Here is a 22,465-nt window from a genome sequence, read left to right as displayed (position 1 = left end):
ATCCCAGACAAGAAAGGAGTTCATACGAGTTGGAAAATCAACTCGTACAACATTTTGATTCCATCCCGATAGAGATAGATGTTTGTTGAAGCTTGAGAGGCCAAAAATGATGATTCGGCCCCACGGTGAGTGCCAAAATCTCATGCATGTGAAGTGTACCTATACCTGCAAACACAAAACACTCAATAGATCATTACAAGCATGGTTAATGAATTTAAATCAAAGAAAGATAAAACCATAACTAAGCGATCTATCACCTCCTAGTAAATGTGAGTATGACTTTTGCTCTTAGGTCTTATTATGCAAATTCCAGTGACTTGACTACACTTAGATGGAGGATTTAAATGATGCAGATGCATGATCTAGCAATGATAGCATGATTAAGCTACATGATTTCATGATTGTTCTAGAAAATAAGCTAAAATGAAGATGCAATTAAGCTAAAATTGAACATGATAACAATGCTAAGAATGATAAACTAGAAGCTACATGCCTATAGTAACAATGGTTGAATGCAAATGATATGAATTGGGACCCTTTGTGCTCCAAAATAAGGTCTATTTATAGGATTTCCCAAGGATAAGGGTGAGGTGGTAGGAATCAATAGTCAAGATTAATTTGAAGATATCATTGGTTAAATTGGAGGAGGTTGGCAAAGGGGTTGGATTAAAGGGAACACTTGTCATCTCTATGGTGACAAGTATCAACAGGCTTCTAGAAGGGGTTGGATGAAAGGGAACACTTAGTGACAAGTGTCACAAAGATTCTAGAAGAGGTTGAATGAAAGGGAACATGTGGGTAGGTAGAATGTGTCAGGTTTAGGAATGGTTGGGTTAGGTGGTTAAAAGTTAGGAGAATTTAAATTTAAAAATTCAAATAATAGGAAAAGGCTAATTAATTTTAACAACTCGTGAATTTGATTTGTTTTCATTAATTAAATGATTTTAGAAGAAATGAATTTGATGGGGGGAATTAATTAATTTGAATTAATTAATCAAAGGGGATTATTGAAATCAACCTATTAAATAAATCCTTAGATTTATTAATAGATAGATGAAAGGGGATATTTAATCAAATTATTGATGAATTTAATTAAATCGGGGAGGAGGATTAATTAAATAATTGCTTATTCAATTAATTATCTTTGGACCATTTTTAGGTGTATACAATTTGCACTTGAGTTTGGAAGCAGAAGACATCTTCAGAAATATAGAAGATGCAGAAGCACAAGAGGTAATTAATAATTTGAATAGAGAGCTGGAAGAAAAGAAACAAAGGTTGATGGAAATGGAGACAAAAGAAGAGATGTCAAACAGTGAACGAGATAACCATGAAGTTGTTTCTAGATATCAGGCAAAGGAACAAGACGAAGAACCAAATGAAAATGAGCAAATTGTGATTAAGATGGAGATTCATGTAGATTCAAGGTTAGAAGAACATTCTCCATTTTGTAGTAGATGATGTATTTTTGAAATCTAAAGAAATTAAATCTTTTCTTTATAATTTCAAAGGAAAAGGGTTGATGAAATCTATCCCACATATAACACCTGAAAATGAGGTAGAGTTGTTGAAAAGGTTAAAGGAGGATATAGAAGCAGAGTTGGTTACAATGACTCCCCAAAAAGGGAGGCAATTACTTGCAGAAGACGGAGTAATTTTATTTCCAAGATGGGATTTGAGTGCATCTTTTATTTTTGACAGTCTATTACACTCTGACAACAAGGATTTCAAATTGGACATTCAAGGAGTAAATGATGTGTTTATTGGATCCAGGTTTGACCAATATGAGGAATCCTTACTGCTATGGGCATTGTATTCTCTGAATAAAAGGCCTAAAATTATTGATGTGGATAAAGAATTTGGCCATATGATGAAATTGAAAGTTGGGGAAATTGATCCCATTGTTTCAATAGATTGGAGTCGACATTTCAAAGTTTAATAGAGCACAAATAATTAGAATAGTAAGGGAAAGAGATCAATACAAAGGATTGTATGAGGAAACCATAAGAAGAAGTGGAGAATTTGTACCAATGATACTTTCTCCTGATAATTTGAAATGGAAAAAGAAATGTGAAGAGATGCAACAAGAAATTCAAAGAATTCTTAAACAAATACAGAATGTAAGAGTTGATACTGCCTCTTTTCTATTAAATAAAAGATTTAACAAATTGAAAGGATATTTGGAAGAGTTCTGGGTTATTTTTCAAAAGAATATGGACAATGATATATCAAATAATAGGATAAAGAACAAATTGGGAAACACACTACATGACAAGACTTGGGAAGGGACATATGCTAAAGAAATTGAGAAGATAAAAAGGCTACTTGCAAAACATGGCAAATTTGATGCAGAGTTACAAACTAAATATGATAAATGTAAAGACATAGTCCAGCATGGTATCCCAGTGCTAACTGATCAGAGGGGATAAATCAAGGATAAAGACAAGTGGATTTCAGAATGCCAAAATCTACTCATTGTTGCCCTTAATGTTGCCCGACCAGATGGAACAATTCATCACATGGGAGATCATTATTAGGGACCTGGTCCATGATACAGTTACACTTACAAATTAGAAAATTACTTGAAGCATATTCTGAAATATGGCAAGATACTTGGGGATTGAAATTGTTTTCAAATATTTAAAAATGTTATCTTCAATGCTTTTATGTAATATGTCTAGTAGTTAAGTTAGTTTTAGTCAGTTAGTTTTTAGTTAGGAGTTTAAGTCTTAGTTTAATTTCAAATGAAAGGGTATGCCCTTTCATTTTGGAACTAAATCCTCATCTATTTACAGGGGATCCTTTTGATGAGAAGACATTCATGATCATTTTGTTCAAGACATATTTTATGCAAGTCCTTTTGAAGTTTGTTTTTTGGAAATGCCAAATCTAGTGAATGACATTATGTTGTATTGAAGCTAGTTGATTATCTTACGCTTATTTCAATATAAAGATCACATGTTCTGCATCTCTGATGGTATATATCTTTTTAATTGTTTGATTAGTTCCCTATGATAAATATATTCAGTTAGATTATTTCATTGTGCTATCTCATGTTATTATAATTTAAATTAGGTTTCAGTTTGAATATCAGTTTGACGGATTGGTTGTCAAACTTCACGTTGTCTTATTGGTCTTTCAAAGCAAAGTAAAATCCAGTAAGACTAACAACAACATTACATTTGAATTATAATTCATGTAGATTCCTTTTAAGTGATGGTCTTGTTTTAAAGATCAAGTTTCATAAGACTATCTCTAGGGTTATACATAGAATTTTTTAGTTGAATTGATAAGAAATTTGTAAGGGGTAAAGGCACTAGTCTATTATTGATTTTAAGATAATTTAATCAAGTATTTTTAAGAGAAATCTTAATTAAGAAATCATACTTATAATTTAAACACAAAATAACCTTTTATATAAGGCATCCATTTACAATTAAGCAATTCAAAGTTTTCAATAAGTAAAAATTATAATTTGATTTTTCTCAAGAGCCATTTGCCATCTCGAGAGATCACCGAGTCTTAAAATTCGCTATAGAAAAGCTTCTTATCATCAAATTTGGATTTGAAATAAAGGTTCACCCACCTTCATTTAGTGAAGCCTTAAGTGTAGGGGAATTTGATCAAGTGAAAATTCCCGTTTGTTGGCCAGGACTGATTGAGAAGTCATTAAGAGAAGTGGCAAACCTCTTTGATTTCCAATCTACGGTTTTGGGAACCAACAAGTTTTATCATCAAACATTCAAATGTATCAACCCAGGCCATTTGATTATGCATCATATTTGGGGGAGAGATTGCCTGAGGTTTTTTTGAACCTCAGGGATAATAATTGCCCTAATTTTAAGTTTTACTCATTATTGATGTATTTTATCTTATTATATGGATGTTTTAGGGGTATGTGGCCCAAGGAATTGAGACTTAATGTCAAAATAAATCAAGGGGAGGAGTAACCTATTCAATTATGGAGTTCTATTTGGGATTCTCATTGCACAAGATCAAATTATATCAAATTTGAGGAATGGATAGTACAACCAATTTATCAGATGTATGAATTTCCTTGTGATGGATCAATCTCAGATGATATTAAAGAGTTTTAAGACCTAAAGATTTTGATGATGGAAAGATAGTGAATCATAACTGGGGAGATTGGTATGTCCAATGACTAGTCTTTATAACTAGCAACTTATACCATTAAACAAAGTGAACAAGAGAATGCAAGGAAAGCAAAGAAACTTGTAAAAAAATCTTGATGACAAGAATGAAAGGACCAACCTCTTGTACAGTTGCTTCCGAGCATCTATCTACTGTAATTGTGCCTACTTCCTCCCAGTTTTCACACCCAAGCCCGCATATAATGATGGCGTGTAATTACTTTTTTTTTTAAAAATACCTCATGTTCGTTGGAATTCTGAAGTGAAATATGAAATCTGCACTATCAATAAAAGTCAACTCAATGGTAACACACAAGTAGAAGCATGTGATTGGGATAGAATACACTAATGAAGTCCATCAATAGAATGCACACTAGTAGAAATTAAGAAATATTGTATTGCCGATAGCTGATGATGCTATCGGTAAGACTTATACTGCTAGAAACTAGCAAAAGTAAAATGCATCAGCAAAGGTTACAATGATAAAGGGTCAAAGCTTATGCTAAGGAGACATAACATATCGAGAGGATCTACATTGAGGGAAAAGACATCGAGAAAATTATGCGCATCACCTGAACACATTTTAAGCTATCCTAATGCCCGATGAGACTAGAGGGATAACTCACACTGATCAGCATGAAGAGAGGTCATCAGCTTATATTATCCCGATGACTAAGAAGAAATCAAGAGGTTGAGAAAATAATCAGACCGACTTATGCCAATCAGTAGGTAAAATCCACATTCATCGGGATGCCAATGTGAAATTTCAATGTTTGAATTCTGATGAACACGAGGTATATTTAAAAAAAAATTAATCCGAGAAAGAAAAAGAAATGCCATAGCTAGTCAGAAATGTTCATCGGTTTTTATCCAAACTTGTCAGAAATGCTCGTCGAAAAACCACTCCAAATGTACTAGTTTATTCCAATGTCTTTGAAGACAACTTTATTCCTTTAGGTGGAACCTTATGAAGTTTTCCTTTGATAATAATGGTAGAAACATGATTGTCCATTTAAATATGGTTGACCATATAATCATAAGTTATGGTAGTATAGTTGGCATTGTTATCTAATTTGTCTTTTCCCTTATCATGTTTAGGGAATGGTTCCTTAAACATCGCATGTTCCTCATTGGAAGTGTGACCATACACTTCTATGTCACCCTTGTCAATAAGATCTTGTATGATGTTCTTCAATCTATGACAATTTCTAGTCTTATGTCCTTTGCTCTTGTGATACTCACAAAACTCATCATCATTCTACCATGTAGGTTTCACTTTTGGTTCATAAGGTGGATTGTCTGGTATTGTTATAAGCTTGTTTGTGACCAATTTCTCCTAATGGAGTATATTTTCTTGGAGGCTTTGATGGCCTTTGAGCACTCACTTGATTATTAGAATTAGATGAACTTGCACTGAGGAAAGTTATCTTTGGTCTTACAACATTTGCGTCTACTACCCCATCATTAATGGTATACTTGGTTTTATTCCAAAAGCAGGGTTTATCTTTCCCATTTGATTCATCTTTATTATCCTTGAATAGCTTATGGTACCTTGTTCAATGAGGACTTTCTTAGTTGCCAATCCCTTTTCAATGACTTCTTTAAAAGTAGACAAACAAAATTTTCTTAATTCATATCCAATGTCCTTGTTAATATTTTTAGTGAATATTTCAATCATTTGTTTTTTTGGTACATCATGAGAGCATCGAATAGCTAAGATTCTCCATCATTGTAAGAATAATGCAAAGGATTCTCCATTTTTCTACTTGGTATTGCACAAAGTAGTCACTGGCACATCTGATTCAATGTTGTAGGAGAAATGTTGTATGAAAGCTTCTGCTAAATCACCCCATGACTTGATTCCAGGTGGAAGTTGGGAGAACCATTCCATATATTGTCCACCTAAACTTTGTGGGAACAACCTCATCAAGTATGTGTACCTTAGGATCTCCCTTGCCTCTATATTTATCAAATTTTATTGTCATGAAATGTGGAAGAAATGGAGGCATTGGAATACTTTTGTCAAATAGATAAGGATATATGTCTTTCATTGTGTATTCTTGCTTTGGTGCATTCATATCTGCCATTTGTTTTTACAAATCCTTGATTTGTTGTTGCAAGTCATTCCTAGGTGGTGCCTTATCTCTTTGAGTTAGTCCCATGCCTGAGCCACCAGATGGAGAAAGAGGGATATAATGCATGTATGGATGATATTGGTCATAGATGTGTTCATATGGAGGAACATAGTTGTAGCTAGCATATGGATCACTAGGTTGAGGTTGATTATACATGTCATGACTATGAGGATAGGAGGTATCATAAGAATGATCTTGGATAATGTCCCCAAATCTGACATGACGTCTCCTTGTGTCTTGATTTTTATTGTTCCCTTGAGTATAGTTGTATGTATTGGTTAGATCTTGGGTGTTATCATTGATGCATACTAAGAGGTGGGGGGTGAATTAGTTTAGTAGTTAACCGGTATAACAGATTTACTAACAAACTGATTAAGACAAATGAAAACCAAAAAACAAATAAAGCATTCACCCACAAGAGCACAATCATCATAACACAAGAGGTTTTGACATGGAAACCCAAATGGGAAAAACCACGGTGAGCTAAAACTCACAAGTAACTATCTGCAAAATAGTAACCAGACCGGTTAAGGTCATACCATGTTCTTCACCAAAACAGATACTATTAGGAATCTAGATCTCTGTTAGGAGATAAGTCTGATTAAAGACTACCTTGTGAGAGGATTTTAGATTCCCAGTTGTGAACCACCTTGTTAGAGGATTTACAAAGGCTTTTTTGGGCCTACTCAGTTAAGGGTTCTAGACTTATCAAAGATATGAGTAATCAACAAGTGAGTGATCTAGATACTAGCACAGTATGCTTGGTTAGATCCTTGATAGCTCATTGTTAATGCATTTTAGCATTATTTCAGTCTTCAATATCTCCACACTCTGTTTCTTCACATAGACCTAATCTTCTCTTCTATGATTGCACATACAAAAACCTCATCAACCACCTAAAACCCTAACTCCTAGTAAAACCTTAGACATGATGTCCTTATAAAGGAATCTGATTTCATGTCGGTCCAATAGGATTACATTGCAAGCTCCTAGGTTTAGTGCATTTGGACACATTTGGTAACACAACACAAAATCACTGCCAAAGAGTCAGTGGATGATAACTCATCACAAAAATACCGGTTGGTAACTCATCATAGAGTAATACCAGTTCATACATTTAACCAATTACCGGTTTGTCAAAATGAAGACTGGGAAATATGATAACTGCTGCTTTATTCCTTCATTTCACTTGAGATCCTCAAACCACTTGAGGTTTCCATACCACTTCGGGTCTTCATACCACTTGGGTCTTCATACCACTTGAAATCGGTAAACACTTTCTGCAAAAAATGGATAGTCTAAAGACTATAATACATAATATAGGTTGGAGAAAATACCGGTTGAGCATAACTCATACATACAAAAAGTGATCTCAAAACAAGTGTACATGTCCATCAATGACAATCACAACATCATCAAAATGCCAAAAATCATGTGTATGAGCATATGAATTTGCATTCTTCTCCATAGAAAAGGGGAGACTACGAGGTTGTTCATGAGAGTTTCGAGCAAATTTGGTTTGAGCATGAGTGTTAGTAACTTCTAGTTTTTGAAATAAGGACGAGGGTGACTTAGGCACAAAACGTTCTCTCCTATTACCACAATTATTTCCTCTAGGATTTGCATTTATTTGATTCACTTGATTAGGATCCTCCTCTATAATTTGTAACACATCAAAATCATGAGGTAGTGTCTATCTCTTCTCATGATTTCTTCAACCATTATATTAACCTTAGATCAATTATAGTCTCTTCAATGTCTACAAAGGTGATAGATTCATTATCATTGTTATTGTTTTTCTCATTGTCATTGTCCAGTATATTAATATGATTCTTAAATGGGTTGTAAAATTCATCTCCTTCAAACTCATAGGTACTCATGTTGAGAGATCTCAGAGCTTCCTCAGCTTCTCTTTTAGACTTTTATGAATGACTTTCAACCATGAACAAGACTTTGGTTAAAATGAGAGATGAAAGAAGATATGAAGACTATGGAAGACCAAGGGGAGATATGAGATGGAATGAATCTAGGGTTGTCTTGCAATATCCAAAAGTATAAGTCTAAGATAAGTGTGATCTAAAGTAAGTTGTGGCTTCCAAAGAGATGATAGATCTCTTGTTAAAACATAATGTTATTAGGGATCACGTCCTTATAATATTTATATATAATTTTCTAATATAATGTTATAAAACCTTATACATTATATGATTTATAAGCATATCCCATTTGAAATAATTATAATCTAATAACTATTAGATTATTGGTTATTTATAAATGGGGGTTATTGAAAAGGCGTGACTAGTGAAGCCACCCTTCCTCCTATATTTGAGGAGGTTCTCTCTTATTTGAGAGGTGTGTGAATTTGGAGCTTTATGGTGAGTTGTATCACTATGCACAAGAGGTATTATTGGCCATGTGGAAGTATTGGAGGAGTATCCATGAGTTCTAGTCTATTTTATGATAGACTATATTTGTAAGTGTTTTAATAAAATGATGTTTTATGGGGTTTTTTACCCGAAAGGGTTTTCCCCATGTATATCTTGTGTAATGTGTATATTTATGCATGTATGATTCTTATTTCATTTATTTTATATCTTGTTTATAATGATTAGTATCCTAATATCCTAATTTCTAACATGGTATCAGAGCCTATTAGGCTATACTAATCATTTTTACAGTTTATACAAGAAATTATGTACAACTTGATGGGATCTTTTTTACACTCAATCAACATGTGCGAGATCAAGTTATGACTATAGAAACTAAGTTTAAAAGAAACTCAAGTAATAAGGTTAATGATACACACATTTCATCCACTGCAAGGGCTTGAACACTATTTTTTGTCCATTATTCCAAATTTATAAGAGGTGAAAAGGAAGCTCCAAGACCATGACAACAAAAAAGGTAAACGTTAGCAACCATCTACCACCAATGCCAATTGCAATAGACCAGAAGAACATGTTATCATTTTTTTATTGACCGTCTTCCTCATTCATCATAAATGAGACTTTCGCTTATGTCATCTGGTCTTGTGTGATCATGATATTTTTAATGTACACAGTGCCTTGTAAACTACTGGAGTTTGTGACATTGGTCGCATTAATTTTGTGGACACAATATTTGAACTAAGGGCATTTTAAGAATGAACTAGCAGAATTATACATATATATCGATACATTGGAATTGAATATTAAGGAACCTATAGGAATTGAGTATATATATATCATGTTGTTTGAATAGATATGTATACTGTGATAGAATTACATTTAGCTATTTCAGATATATTCCATTGAACAAATCAATGGGTTCACTGAGTGTGCAGAATTTAGGTGAAACGAACAGTAAGAAAAAAGGATTCCAAATTGCCATGTCAACATGAGATGTACTTATTAATCTCTTTAGAAGTGTGTCCCATACTTTCCACATTGCCCTTGTGTTATGTCACCCTTGCATTGTTGTGAAATAATCATATATATATATGTAAACTTCCTTGATCTTTTTCGTTGTTTAAAATCAATATTTGTATTTATTTTTGACTATGCATTATTTGCTTAACTATGTGTAGATTCTCAAATAACTTGTATTGTGAATTGGCTCCTTTTATGATTTATTAAGAAAAATACATTCTAATAGACATATTCATTGTTTCATCTAATCATTACAAAGTGATTCAAAATCTTTAATAATTTTATTATATAGTTGCACTAATTTCATCTCATTGTATACTAGAGTTATTTCACAAAATATTCACAACTCTCCTTTTAAAATATATATCTTCATTTTTTATTTTATTTTAAACCATGATGCTAGGTCAAAATGAAACATAAATCGTCTTATTGGAGTACTTAATATGTGAGGTTCTTCTTCCACACATTATTATAAGATATTTTGGAAACAATACCATTCCATGGGCACATTCATCTATTTAGTATCAATTTTAATTTAATAATATCAAGGGTTGTGTCATGTTGATTTTCAAAGAAGTTAATCACTGCCTTTCTACTATTGGCATAGGAGTGTCATTAATTTCATAGATCCATGTGTATGTAAGCAATCCCCCCTATAGAACCATTACACACAAACTTGTACACTCCCATACATGAAAATAATCTTATCATTAAAAATGGTCAATGTAAAAAAATCTCATTGTCTATGATTAATGTAAGTTGTTTTGTCAAACACATTATTGAACATACATGTATCTGAAAAAGAATATCCTTAAGAGGGTTGCTTCCATAATGTTATAAGAGATGGTGTAGACTTGTACTTCCTTAGATCACCCACTATAAGTGTTGATATTTCATATTTTCTTTATAAAGGTGCTTTATAATATATTTTTTGTAGTCATTTAGTACGGGTGGATATAGCCATATCCCTTTTTTCCCCCCTTTTTATGCTATCTTTTTGTAAATAACTTGTTGATGAGACGTAACAATGAAGTAAACACCTCATAACTAATGATGGTGTTGATCCTTCCATATAATGTTATAATAAGTTTGGTGCATCTAGTCCCAATTACTATTTTCAAGTTGTCCTCCCAAATTAATTGGTATAATAGTGCTCTAAGTTGCATTACAAAGTACTCATAAATGCACTAAGTGAGACAAAAGGAAGGAACATCATAATTTCTCTCCAAATAATATTTAAGAGGATTATATTGATAATATTCCTACTTGTAGTATATTTTATGAACAAATGCTTTACTATCAAACTATCATAATGATAATCTATTTATCCATATATACATCATAAAATATTTATCTATGAAATATAAAGGCTATTAAAGATTCAAAAGTAAATTCAAAATTTATCATTAGCATTTTTTTTGGAGATCAAAGATATCTATTGTTTTTGATATTTTTTTTCAATCATAATATTTATAATGGGTGGCTATCACCCTTATAAATTATTTGGGGAGAAAACCTAGAAAAGATAGCTCACTAGTTGCCTAATTTTTTATTTATCATTACTATATGTAGTAGCATATTTATTTTGTATTTTTTAAAAGACAACTAATTATTCATTCCTTTTCTCATGAAAATATATGTTGATCTCCTTGCTACTAATCATTGGACTATATTTTATATTTATGAGGAATATTATATGATCTTTAGCAAATGAAAAATGCATAATATTATGTTCTTTCTTTGCACCAAAAATCAAGTTTAATTTATTACTATGATACTAACTATATTGTTTCTTCTATAGTGAGGTGATGCCTTCAAAACATATGGTGCAAGTGCTATTACATGGATGGTGCAATACTTTGAGAAGAAGACTATCTTCTATGTGTCTTTGAATCAAATGAGAAAAATATGAAAGTAGCTCCAAAAGAATCAATATGGCCTTGAAGATTTATGGAAGAGTTCCATTTGGATACATGTAAAAGTACCATCTTACTTGAAGTTACTTTACTCCTAGAAAATATCATTTCTAAAGATCAAAATGAACCTTGAAGATTATGGGTACCTCACTCAAGTGAATGCATTCTATAATAAAGGCACCTTGAAGATCATAGATACCTCACTCAAGTAAAATAATTCTATAATAAAGACACCTTGAAGATCATGGGCACATGCTATACATTGAATTTTAGCCAGCACTTTGAAATTCTTTGTGCAGTGATTGGTTTTAGGTGATGCCATTAAAGGGGAGTGTACATGATACCACCTAGTGGCTAAATTCTATATGTAAGACCTAATAGGTATAGGACCTTTAGGAATTATATGCTCCAAATTCAAATAATGTTTGGCCTTAGGTGATGCCATCAAGGGGGAGTGTACATGTCAATGACACCACCTAGAGGCAAAATCCTAGTTTTTAAATCCTACGGGTAGGTGCATATGTCCTAATAGGTATGAAATAAGAACTATATAGGCATTAGTAAGTCCTTTAAGCTTGCAGATAGGCACATGTAAGTCCTTTTTTTATTTTAATTACTGCAGGTAGGCATTAGTAAGTCCTATAGGCATATTTGTGCTTAAGTCCTACGGGCATATTGTAAATTCTTCTCCTTGTAAATATTTTGCTTGTAAAAGAATTGTATTAACTTCTATGGGAACTATATAATGAACCTGGAGAGAGGTTGATTTGAGGAGACCACAAATCCAATATAATTTTTTTAAGACCTCATAACATCATTTTTAAAACACTAGGATTATAAATTATGTTGGCATATATTTGTGTCCTTGTTGATCACTATCAAAGAAGACCTACGTTACTGGGGTGCTTCATTTTTTCTTTTATAGAAATTGACATGTGATCCCATATTAACATTAAGGGGGAGTGTTAGAACATAATGTTATTAGGGATCACATCCCTATAACATTTATATATAATTTTCTAATAGAAGGATATAAAACCTTATATATTATATGCTTTATAAGCATATCCCATTTGAAATAATTATAATCTATTAACTATTAGATTATTGATTATTTATGAATGGGGGTTATTGAAAAGGTGTGACTAGTGAAGCCACCCTTCCACCTATATTTAAGGAAGTTCTCTCTTATTTCAGAGGTGTGTGAATTTGGAGCTTTATGGTGAGTTGTATCACTGTGCACAAGAGTATTATTAGCCATGTGGAAGTATTGGAGGAGTATCCATAGGTTCAAGTCTATTTTATGATAGATTATATTTGTAAGTGTTTTAATAAAATGATGCTTTATGGGGTTTTTTACTCGAAAGGGTTTTCCCCATATATATCTTGTGTAATGTGTATATTTATGCATGTATGATTCTTATTTTATTTATTTTATATCTTGTTTATAATGATTAGTATAACATCTCTTGATGAGGTAAGCTAGCCTTGACTAAACAGGATCAAGTCAGACCCTAAGATGATAGATCTAATGCAGGAACCTCCTAGTAATATGTTGTAGTGTGTTTGCAAGATATGATCAAGACAACAAAGCAATCTTTTGACTCTAGCTTGGAAGGCATGTATGAGCACTACAAATGATGATTGGAAATGACTGAAAATGTGTGACAAGGTCATCATAAAGATCAATTGATAAAAAATGAAGCCCTAAAGGAAGCTACCTTGGAAGCTATTTTGATCTCAGAACACAGACACGTCGTGAGTTCATAGACATAGAATTAGCCCACATAGACATAGTTTCTCACAAAATTTTGTAATCTATCTTAAATTTTTGCAATTGTTCAATGTGACTAGATCTTAGTGTTAAATATCTTGTGGCAAGAAAACATGACAAATAATGAAGACATAATGTCTGAAGGTGTTTTGTCATTTTTTTGTTATGTTCAAAGACACTTAAAAATATGCACAATCCTAGGCTGAAAGGAAACCATTCAATAGGGCCCCCACAACATAGAAATACCTCAAACAAGCGAACAACTAGAGATTTTGGTAGCACATGCTCCCCCACCATGACACTCACTTCTTAGGCATACCAGATTCTCTTACCTTAAAAAACCAAAGATCAAATGAGGGATTCCTATCTCATCTTGAGAGGGTACATGAGGGGCATCTACGGGGTATGATCCACTCACCTTGAACCATCAAATGTAAGAATTTTGGCCTCTAAAATAAAAAGTGTCTAGTACGGGACTCTCTTTCAGGCATCCATATACACTCTCTCCCTTGAGAGGCTTCCTTCTTGTAGAGCACATGTACTCGGGAAGTCAGTGTAGGTAGGTAATTAGCACCCATTGTGAAGACTTTCATCCCCACATGTTTTATATAATGGTTGAGAGGTGAATTGGCCCTAGCCCATTACTGCTTGGTCCATTCCCTCTCACAAGATGGGAGTCAGACCTTCTAAAAGATAATAACAAATTCTCTTACACGCAAGGTTCAATGAAAGACAAGGAGAGAGGATACTTTTTCTATCACCTTTAGGGTTCTAATCTAAACACCAACATGCCAAGAGGCACAAGACACTTCAAAAAAAGTCAATTAACCTTCAACAAACAAAGAAAAAGATTAATGAAAATATTGGAGCCTAATTAAATTAGGAATTGAAATGTGAAGACACACTAAAATTACCCCTGCAATAAATAATTAGTAGTTTTTGATAATTTACCACCACCTGCAAGCACACTCGTTAGGTTAATTTTAGAAAATCCAAATCCAAATGTGAAAAAAGAGACCTTCAACAATACATTTTTTTTAGAAGCCTCAATTTTCAAAAAATATACAAGAGAGAAAATAAAACATGATAGAAATATACAAAACATAAAAAAAACAAAAAAACCTTTTATGGACATGACAAAAAATAAAAAGACAACAAAAAACTGCAAAACAAAAAACTGTTAGGATAAAAAATGTAGAAAAAATTCTACATGCACGACAGAAAATCAAAATGCAAAAGAAATCTATAAAATGAAAAGTTGCTAGGATAAAAAATGCAAGAAGCCTTTTATAGATGAGACAGAAAATAAAAATGCAACAAAAATCTATAAAACAAAAAATTGTTAGAATAAAAAAAGCAGAAAACCTTTTGTGGATGCAATAGAAAATCAAAATGTAACAAAAATATTAAAAATAAAAAACTGTTAGAATAAAAAATATAGAAAAACTTATGTGGATGTGACAAAAAAATAACGCAATAGAAATCTACAAAACTGAAAACTGGTAGGATAAAAAATGTATAAACCTTTTCCAGAAGTGATAGAAAATAAAAAATGCAACAAAAGTCTACAAAAAGAAAACTTGTAGGATAAAAAAATGCAGTAAACCTTCTATGAATGTGACAAAAAATAAAAATGCAATAAAGATCTACAAAACAAAAATTGTTAGGACAAAAGCACATAAAACATTCTACAGATCGACAGAAGAAAAAACACAATGAAAATCTACAAAACAAAAAAACTGTTACGATAAAAAAATGTAGAAAACCTTCTGCTAATGTGACAAAAAATTAAAAAATGCAACAAAGATCTACAAAAAAAAAATTATGACCAAAAGTGTAGAAAACCTTTTATGGATGCATCAGAAAATAAAAATGCAACAGAGATCTACAAAACCAAAAACTATTAGGATCAAAAATGTAGAAAACCTTTTGTAGATGCAATATAAAATAAAAATACAATAGAGATCTACAAGGTAGAAATCTATCAGGATCAAGAACACATAACACCTTCTGCAGACACAAAAAAAAAAAAAAATGCAACAAAAAATTATTAGCATAAAAAATATAGGAAACATTTTGCAAACGTGACAAAAAATAAAAATGTAACAGAGATCTGCTAAATAAAAAATTATTAGGACCAAAAGCTTTGAGAACCTTCTACGAATGCGACAAAAAAAAACACTATAAAGATCTACAAAACAAAAAACTGTTAGGATAAAAAATGCAACAAAACCTTTTGTGAATGTGATAAAAAATAAAAACACAATAAATATCTGAAAAATAGAAAATAGTTAGGATAAAAAATGCAAAAAAACCTCCTGCATGCACGACAAAAAATTGAAAAGCAAAAGAAATCTATAAAATAAAAAAAAATTAGGATAAAAAATGCAAAAAACTTTTTATAGATGAGACATAAAATATAAAATACAACAAAAATCTATAAAACAAAAATTGTTAGGGTAAAAAATGTAGAAAACTTTCTGTGGATGCGACAAAAAATCAAAATGCAACAGAAATCTGCAAAAAGAAAACTTGTAGGATTAAAAAATACAGTAAACCTTCTATGAATGCGACAAAATATAAAAATGCAACAAAGATCTGCAAAACAAAAAATTGTTAGGACCGAAGCACAAAAAACCTTATGCGGATGTGACAAAAAATGAAAAAGAAATAGAAATCTACAAAACAAAAAACTGTTAGGATAAAAAGATGCAGAAAGGCTTCTGTGAATGTAAAAAAAAATAAAAATGCAACAAAGATCTACAAAATAAAAAAATATTATGACCAAAAGTGCAAAAAATCTTTTGTGGATGCGACAAAAAATAAAAAATGCAACAAAGATCTGCAAAACTAAAAACTATTAAGATAAAAAATACAGAAAACCTTCTGTAGATTTGATAGAAAATAAAAATGCATCAGACATTTGCGAAGCAAAAAACTGTTAGTATCAAGAACACATAAAACCTTATGCAGACATGACAAAAAATAAAAATGCAACACAAAACTGTTAGCATAAAATAATGCAAAAAACCTTCCGTGGAAGCGACAAAAAATAAAAATACAACACAAAACTGTTGGGATAAAAAAATGCAGAAAGCCTTCTGTGGAAGCAACAAAAAATAAAAACACAATAGAGATCTGCTAAACAAAAAACTATTAGGACCAAAAGCACTAAAAACCTTCTGCAAATGCGACAAAAAATAAAAACGCAACAGAGATCTACAAAACAAAAAACTGTTAGGATAAAAAGATGCAGAAAAGCTTCTGTGAATGTAAAAAAAAAAAAAATGCAACAAAGATCTACAAAACAAAAGAATATTATGACCAAAAGTGCAAAAAACATTTTGTGGATTCGACAAAAAATAAAAAATGCAACAAAGATCTGCAAAACTAAAAACTATTAAGATAAAAAATACAGAAAACCTTCTGTAGATTTGATAGAAAATTGAAATGCATCAAACATCTGCAAAGCAAAAAACTGTTAGTATCAAGAAAACATAAAACCTTATGCAGACATGACAAAAAATAAAAATGCAACACAAAACTGTTAGCATAAAATAATGCAGAAAACCTTCTACAGAAGCGACAAAAAATAAAAACACAACACAAAACTATTGGGATAAAAAAATACAGAAAACCTTCTGTGGAAGCAACAAAAAATAATAACAAAACATAAATCTGCTAAACAAAAAACTGTTGGAACCAAAAACATTGAAAACCTTCTGGAAATGAGACAAAAAATAAAAACGTAACAGAGATCTACAAAACAAAAAACTGTTAGGATAAAAAGATACAGAAAGGCTTCTATGAATGTAAAAAAAAAAAAAATGCAACAAAGATCTACAAAACAAAAAAATATTATAACCAAAAGTGCAAAAAACTTTTTGTGGATGCGACAAAAAATAAAAAATGCAACAAAGATCTGTAAAACTAAAAACTATTAAGATAAAAAATACAGAAAACCTTCTGTAGATTTGATAGAAAATAAAAATGCATCAGACATTTGCAAAGCAAAAAACTGTTAGTATCAAGAACACATAAAACCTTATGCAGACATGACAAAAAATAAAAATGCAACATAAAACCGTTAGCATAAAATAATGCAGAAAACCTTTTGCGGAAGCGACAAAAAATAAAAACACAACACAAAACTGTTGGGATAAAAAAATGCAAAAAACCTTCTGCGGAAGCAACAAAAAATAAAAATATAACAGAGATCTGCTAAACAAAAAACTGTTAGGACCAAAAGCATTGAAAACCTTTTGCAAATGCGACAAAAAATAAAAACGCAACAGAGATCTACAAAACAAAAAACTGTTAGGATAAAAAGATGCAGAAAGGCTTCTGTGAATGTAAAAAAAAATAAAAATGCAACAAAGATCTACAAAACAAAAAAAAATTTATGACCAAAAGTGCAAAAAACCTTTTGTGGATGCGACAAAAAATAAAAAATGCAACAAAGATATGCAAAACTAAAAACTATTAAGATAAAAAATACAGAAAACCTTCTGTAGATTTGATAGAAAATTGAAATGCATCAGACATCTGCAAAGCAAAAAATTGTTAGTATCAAGAAAACATAAAACCTTATGCAGACATGACAAAAAATAAAAATGCAACACAAAAATGTTAGCATAAAATAATGCAGAAAACCTTCTGCGGAAGCGACAAAAAATAAAAACACAACACAAAACTGTTGGGATAAAAAAATGCAGAAAACCTTCTGTGGAAGCAACAAAAAATAAAAAGACAACAGAGATTTGCTAAACAAAAAACTGTTAGGACCAAAAGCATTGAAAACCTTCTGTAAATGCGACAAAAAATAAAAACGCAACAGAAATCTACAAAACAAAAAACTATTAGGATCAAAAATGTTGATAACCTTCTATGAATGTGATAGAAAATTAAAACCACAATAGAAATTTGCAAAAAAGAAAATTGTTAGGGTAAAAAACACACAAAACCTCCTGCATGCGCAAGAGAAAATCAAAATGTAAAAGAAATCTATAAAATGAAAAAATTGTTAGGATCAAAACTGCAAAAAGCCTTCTATAGATGGGACAAAAAATAAAAATGCAACAAAAATCTATAACACAAAAAATTATTAGGATAAAAAATGCAGAAAACCTTCTACAAATGTGATACAAAATAAAAACACAAAAAAAATCCAAAGAATAAAAAATTGTTAGAATAAAAAACATAGAAAACCTTATGTGGATGCAACAAAAAATAAGAATGCAATAGAAATCAAAAACAAAAAATTGTTAGGATAAAAAAATACAGAAAACCTTTTGCGGATGCGACAAAAAATAAAAATACAACAAAAATCTGCAAAAATAAAACTTGTAGGATAAAAAAATGTAGTAAACCTTCTACGAATGTGACAAAAAATAAAAAATGTAACAAATATCTGCAAAACAAAAAATTATTAGGACCAAAGTACAAAAAACCTTCTGCAGATGCGACAGAAAATAAAAACGTAATGGAAATCTGCAAAACAAAAAACTGGTAGGATAATAAAATGTAAAAAACTTTTTGTGAATGTGACATAAAAAAAAATGCAACATAGATCTACCAAAAAAAAACTATTATGACCAAAAGTGCAGAAAACCTTTTGTGGATGCGATAGAAAATAAAAATGCAATAGAGATCTGCAAAACTAAAAATTATTAGGATGGAAAATGAAGAAAACCTTTTGTAGAAGTGATAGAAAATAAAAATGCAACAAAGATCTACAAAGAAGAAAAATGTTAGGATCAAGAACACATTACGCCTTCTACACACATGACAAAAAATGAAAAAAAACAACAGAAAACTCTTAGAATAAAAAAATGCAGAAACCCTTATGCGAACGCAAAGAAAAATAAAAATGCAAGAGAGATCTGCTAAACAAAAAACTATTAGGACCGAAAGCATCGAAAATCTTCTGTGAATGTGACAAAAAAAAAAAAAATGCAACAGAAATCTAAAAAACAAAAAACTTTTAGGATAAAAAATGTAGAAAACCTTCTGTGAATGCAATAGAAAATAAAAATACAATAGAGATCTGCAAAATAGAAAAAAATTTAGGATAAAAAACACAGAAAACCTCCCTACATGCGCTACAGAAAATCAAACCGCAAAAGAAATCTTTAAAACCAAAAATTATTTAAATAAAAAATGCAAAAAACCTTTTATAGATGAGATAGAAAATAAAAATGCGACAAAAATCTATAAAAAAAATGTTAGGATAAAAAATGTAGAAAATCTTCCCCAGATGTGATAGAAAATCTTCCCCAGATGTGACAAAAAATCAAAATGCAACATATAAAACCTTTAGTGGATGCGACCGACAATAAAAATGCAACAGAAATCTGCAAAACAGAAAATTGTTATGATAAAAAATGTAGAAAACCTTATGTGAATGTGACAAAAAATTAAAATGCAACAAAAATTTGCAGAAAGAAAACTTATAGGATAAAAAAATGCAGTAAACCTTCTATGAATGTGAAAATAATTTAAAATGCAACAGAGATCTACAAAACAAAAAAATTGTTAAGACCAAAGCATATAAAACCTTCTACAGATGCGAGAGAAAATAAAAACGCAATAGAAATCTGTAAAATAAAAAACTCTTACGATAAAAAAATGCTGAAAACATTTTGCGAATGTGACAAAAATAAAAAAGCAACTTAGATCTACAAAACAAAAAACTATTAGGACCAAAATATGTAAAAAACCTTTTGTGGATGCAAAAGATTATAAAAATGCAACAAAGATATGCAAAGCTAAAAACTATTAGGATAAAAAATGTAGAAAACCTTCTACAGATGTGATAGAAAATAAAAATGTAACCAAGATCCGCAAAACAAAAAACTGTTAGGATCAAGAACACATAACACGTTTTGCAGACATGAATAAAAAAATAAAAATACAATAGAAAACTATTAGGATTAAAAAATACAGAAAACCTTCTGCGGACATGACAAAAAAAAATGCAACAAAGATCTGCTAAAAAAAAAATTGTTAGGACCAAAAGCATTGAAAACCTTCTAGAAATGCGACAAAAAATTAAAATGCAAAAGAAATCTACAAAACAAAAAATTGTTAGGATAAAAAACACAGAAAACCTTCTGTGAATGCAATAGAAAATGAAAACACAATAGAGATCTGCAAAATAAAAAATTGTTAGGATAAAAAACACATAAAACCTCTTGCATGCACAATAGAAAATCAAAATGCAAAAGATTTCTATAAAATGAAAAATTGTTAGGATCAAAACTGCAAAAAACCTTTTATAGATGAGATAAAAAATAAAAATGCAACAAACATCTATAAAACAAAAAATTGTTACTATAAAAAATGTAGAAAACCTTCTACAGATGCGACAGAAAATCAAAATGCAACATAAATTTACAAAAAGAAAACTTGTAGGATAAAAAAATGTAGTAAACTTTCTGTCAATGTGACAAAATATAAAAATGCAATAGAGATCTACAAAATAAAAAACTGTTCAGATAAAAAACATAGAAAACCTTTTGCGGACCTGATAGAAAATAAAAACACAACATAAATTTGCAAAAAAAAAACTTGTAAGACAAAAAATTGTTAGGTCCAAAGCACAAAAAACCTTCTACGGATGCGACATAAAATAAAAATGCAATGAAAATATGTAAAACAAAAAACTGCTATGATAAAAAAATGTAGAAAACCTTATGCGAATGTGACAAAAAATTAAAAAAATGCAACAAAACTCTACAAAACAAAAAACTATTAGGACCAAAAGTGCAGAAAACTTGTTGTGCATGCGACAGAAAATAAAAATGCAACAAAGATCTACAAAACTAAAAAATTATTAGGATAAAAAATGCTGAAAACCTTCTGCAGATGTGATAGAAAATAAAAACCTAATAGAGATCTAGAAAGCAAAAAACTATTAGGATCAAGAACACATAATACCTTTTGCAAACATGACAAAAAAATAAAAAACGCAATAGAAAACTATTAGGATAAAAAATGTAGAAAACCTTCTGCAGGTGCGACAAAAAATAAAAATGTAACAGAAATTTGCTAAACAAAAAACTTTAAGGACCAAAAGTATTGAAAACGTTCTGCGAATGTGAAAAAAAATAAAAATGCAACAGAGATCTACAAAACAAAAAATGGTTAGGATAAAAAATACAAAAAACCTTATGTGAATGCAATAGAAAATTAAAAAAAATAGATATCTGCAAAATAGAAAATTGTTAGGATAAAAAACACAAAAAAACTCCTGCATGCACGATAAAAAATCTAAACGTAGAATAAATCTATAAAATGGAAAATTATTAGGATAAAAAACGCAAAAAACTTTTTATAGATGAAATAGAAAAGAAAAATGCAACAAAAATTATAAAACAAAAAATTGTTAGGATAAAAAATGTAGAAAACCTTCTACGGATGCGACAAAAAATCAAAATGCAACAGAAATTTTAAAAATAAAAAACTCTTAGAATAAAAAAAATAGAAAACCTTAAGTGGATGCGATAGAAAATAAAAACATAATAGAAATCTGTAAAACATAAAATTGGTAGGATAAAGTATGCCAAAAACCTTTTGCGAACGCGATAGAAAATAAAAATGCAATACAAATTTGCAAAAAGAAAACTTGTAGGATAAAAAAATGCAGTAAACCTTCTGCTAATGTGATGAAAAATAAACACACAATAGAGATTTACAAAACAAAAAAATGTGAGGGTTAGAGCACAGAAAACCATCTGTAGATACAACATAAAATAAAAATGCAATGAAAATCTGCAAAATGAAAAACTCTTAGAATAAAAAAAAAATGTAGAAAACCTTATGCGAATGTGACAAAAAAAAAAAAAAAATGCAATAGAGATCTACAAAACAAAAAACTATTAGGACCAAAAGTGCAAAAAAATTTTTGTGGATGCGACTAAAAATAAAAATGCAATAGAGATCTGCAAAACTAAAAACTATTAGGATAAAAAATGCAGAAAACCTTCTACAGATGTGATAGAAAATAAGAACACAATGGAGCTCTCCAAAATAAAAAACTATTAAGATCAAGAAAACATAACACCTTCTGCGGACATGAAAA

Source organism: Cryptomeria japonica, chromosome 9, assembly GCF_030272615.1.
Source record: "Cryptomeria japonica chromosome 9, Sugi_1.0, whole genome shotgun sequence".
NCBI classification, from domain to species: domain Eukaryota; kingdom Viridiplantae; phylum Streptophyta; class Pinopsida; order Cupressales; family Cupressaceae; genus Cryptomeria; species Cryptomeria japonica.
The sequence above is the reverse complement of the archived record's forward strand: the minus strand, read 5'-3'. Positions refer to the sequence as shown.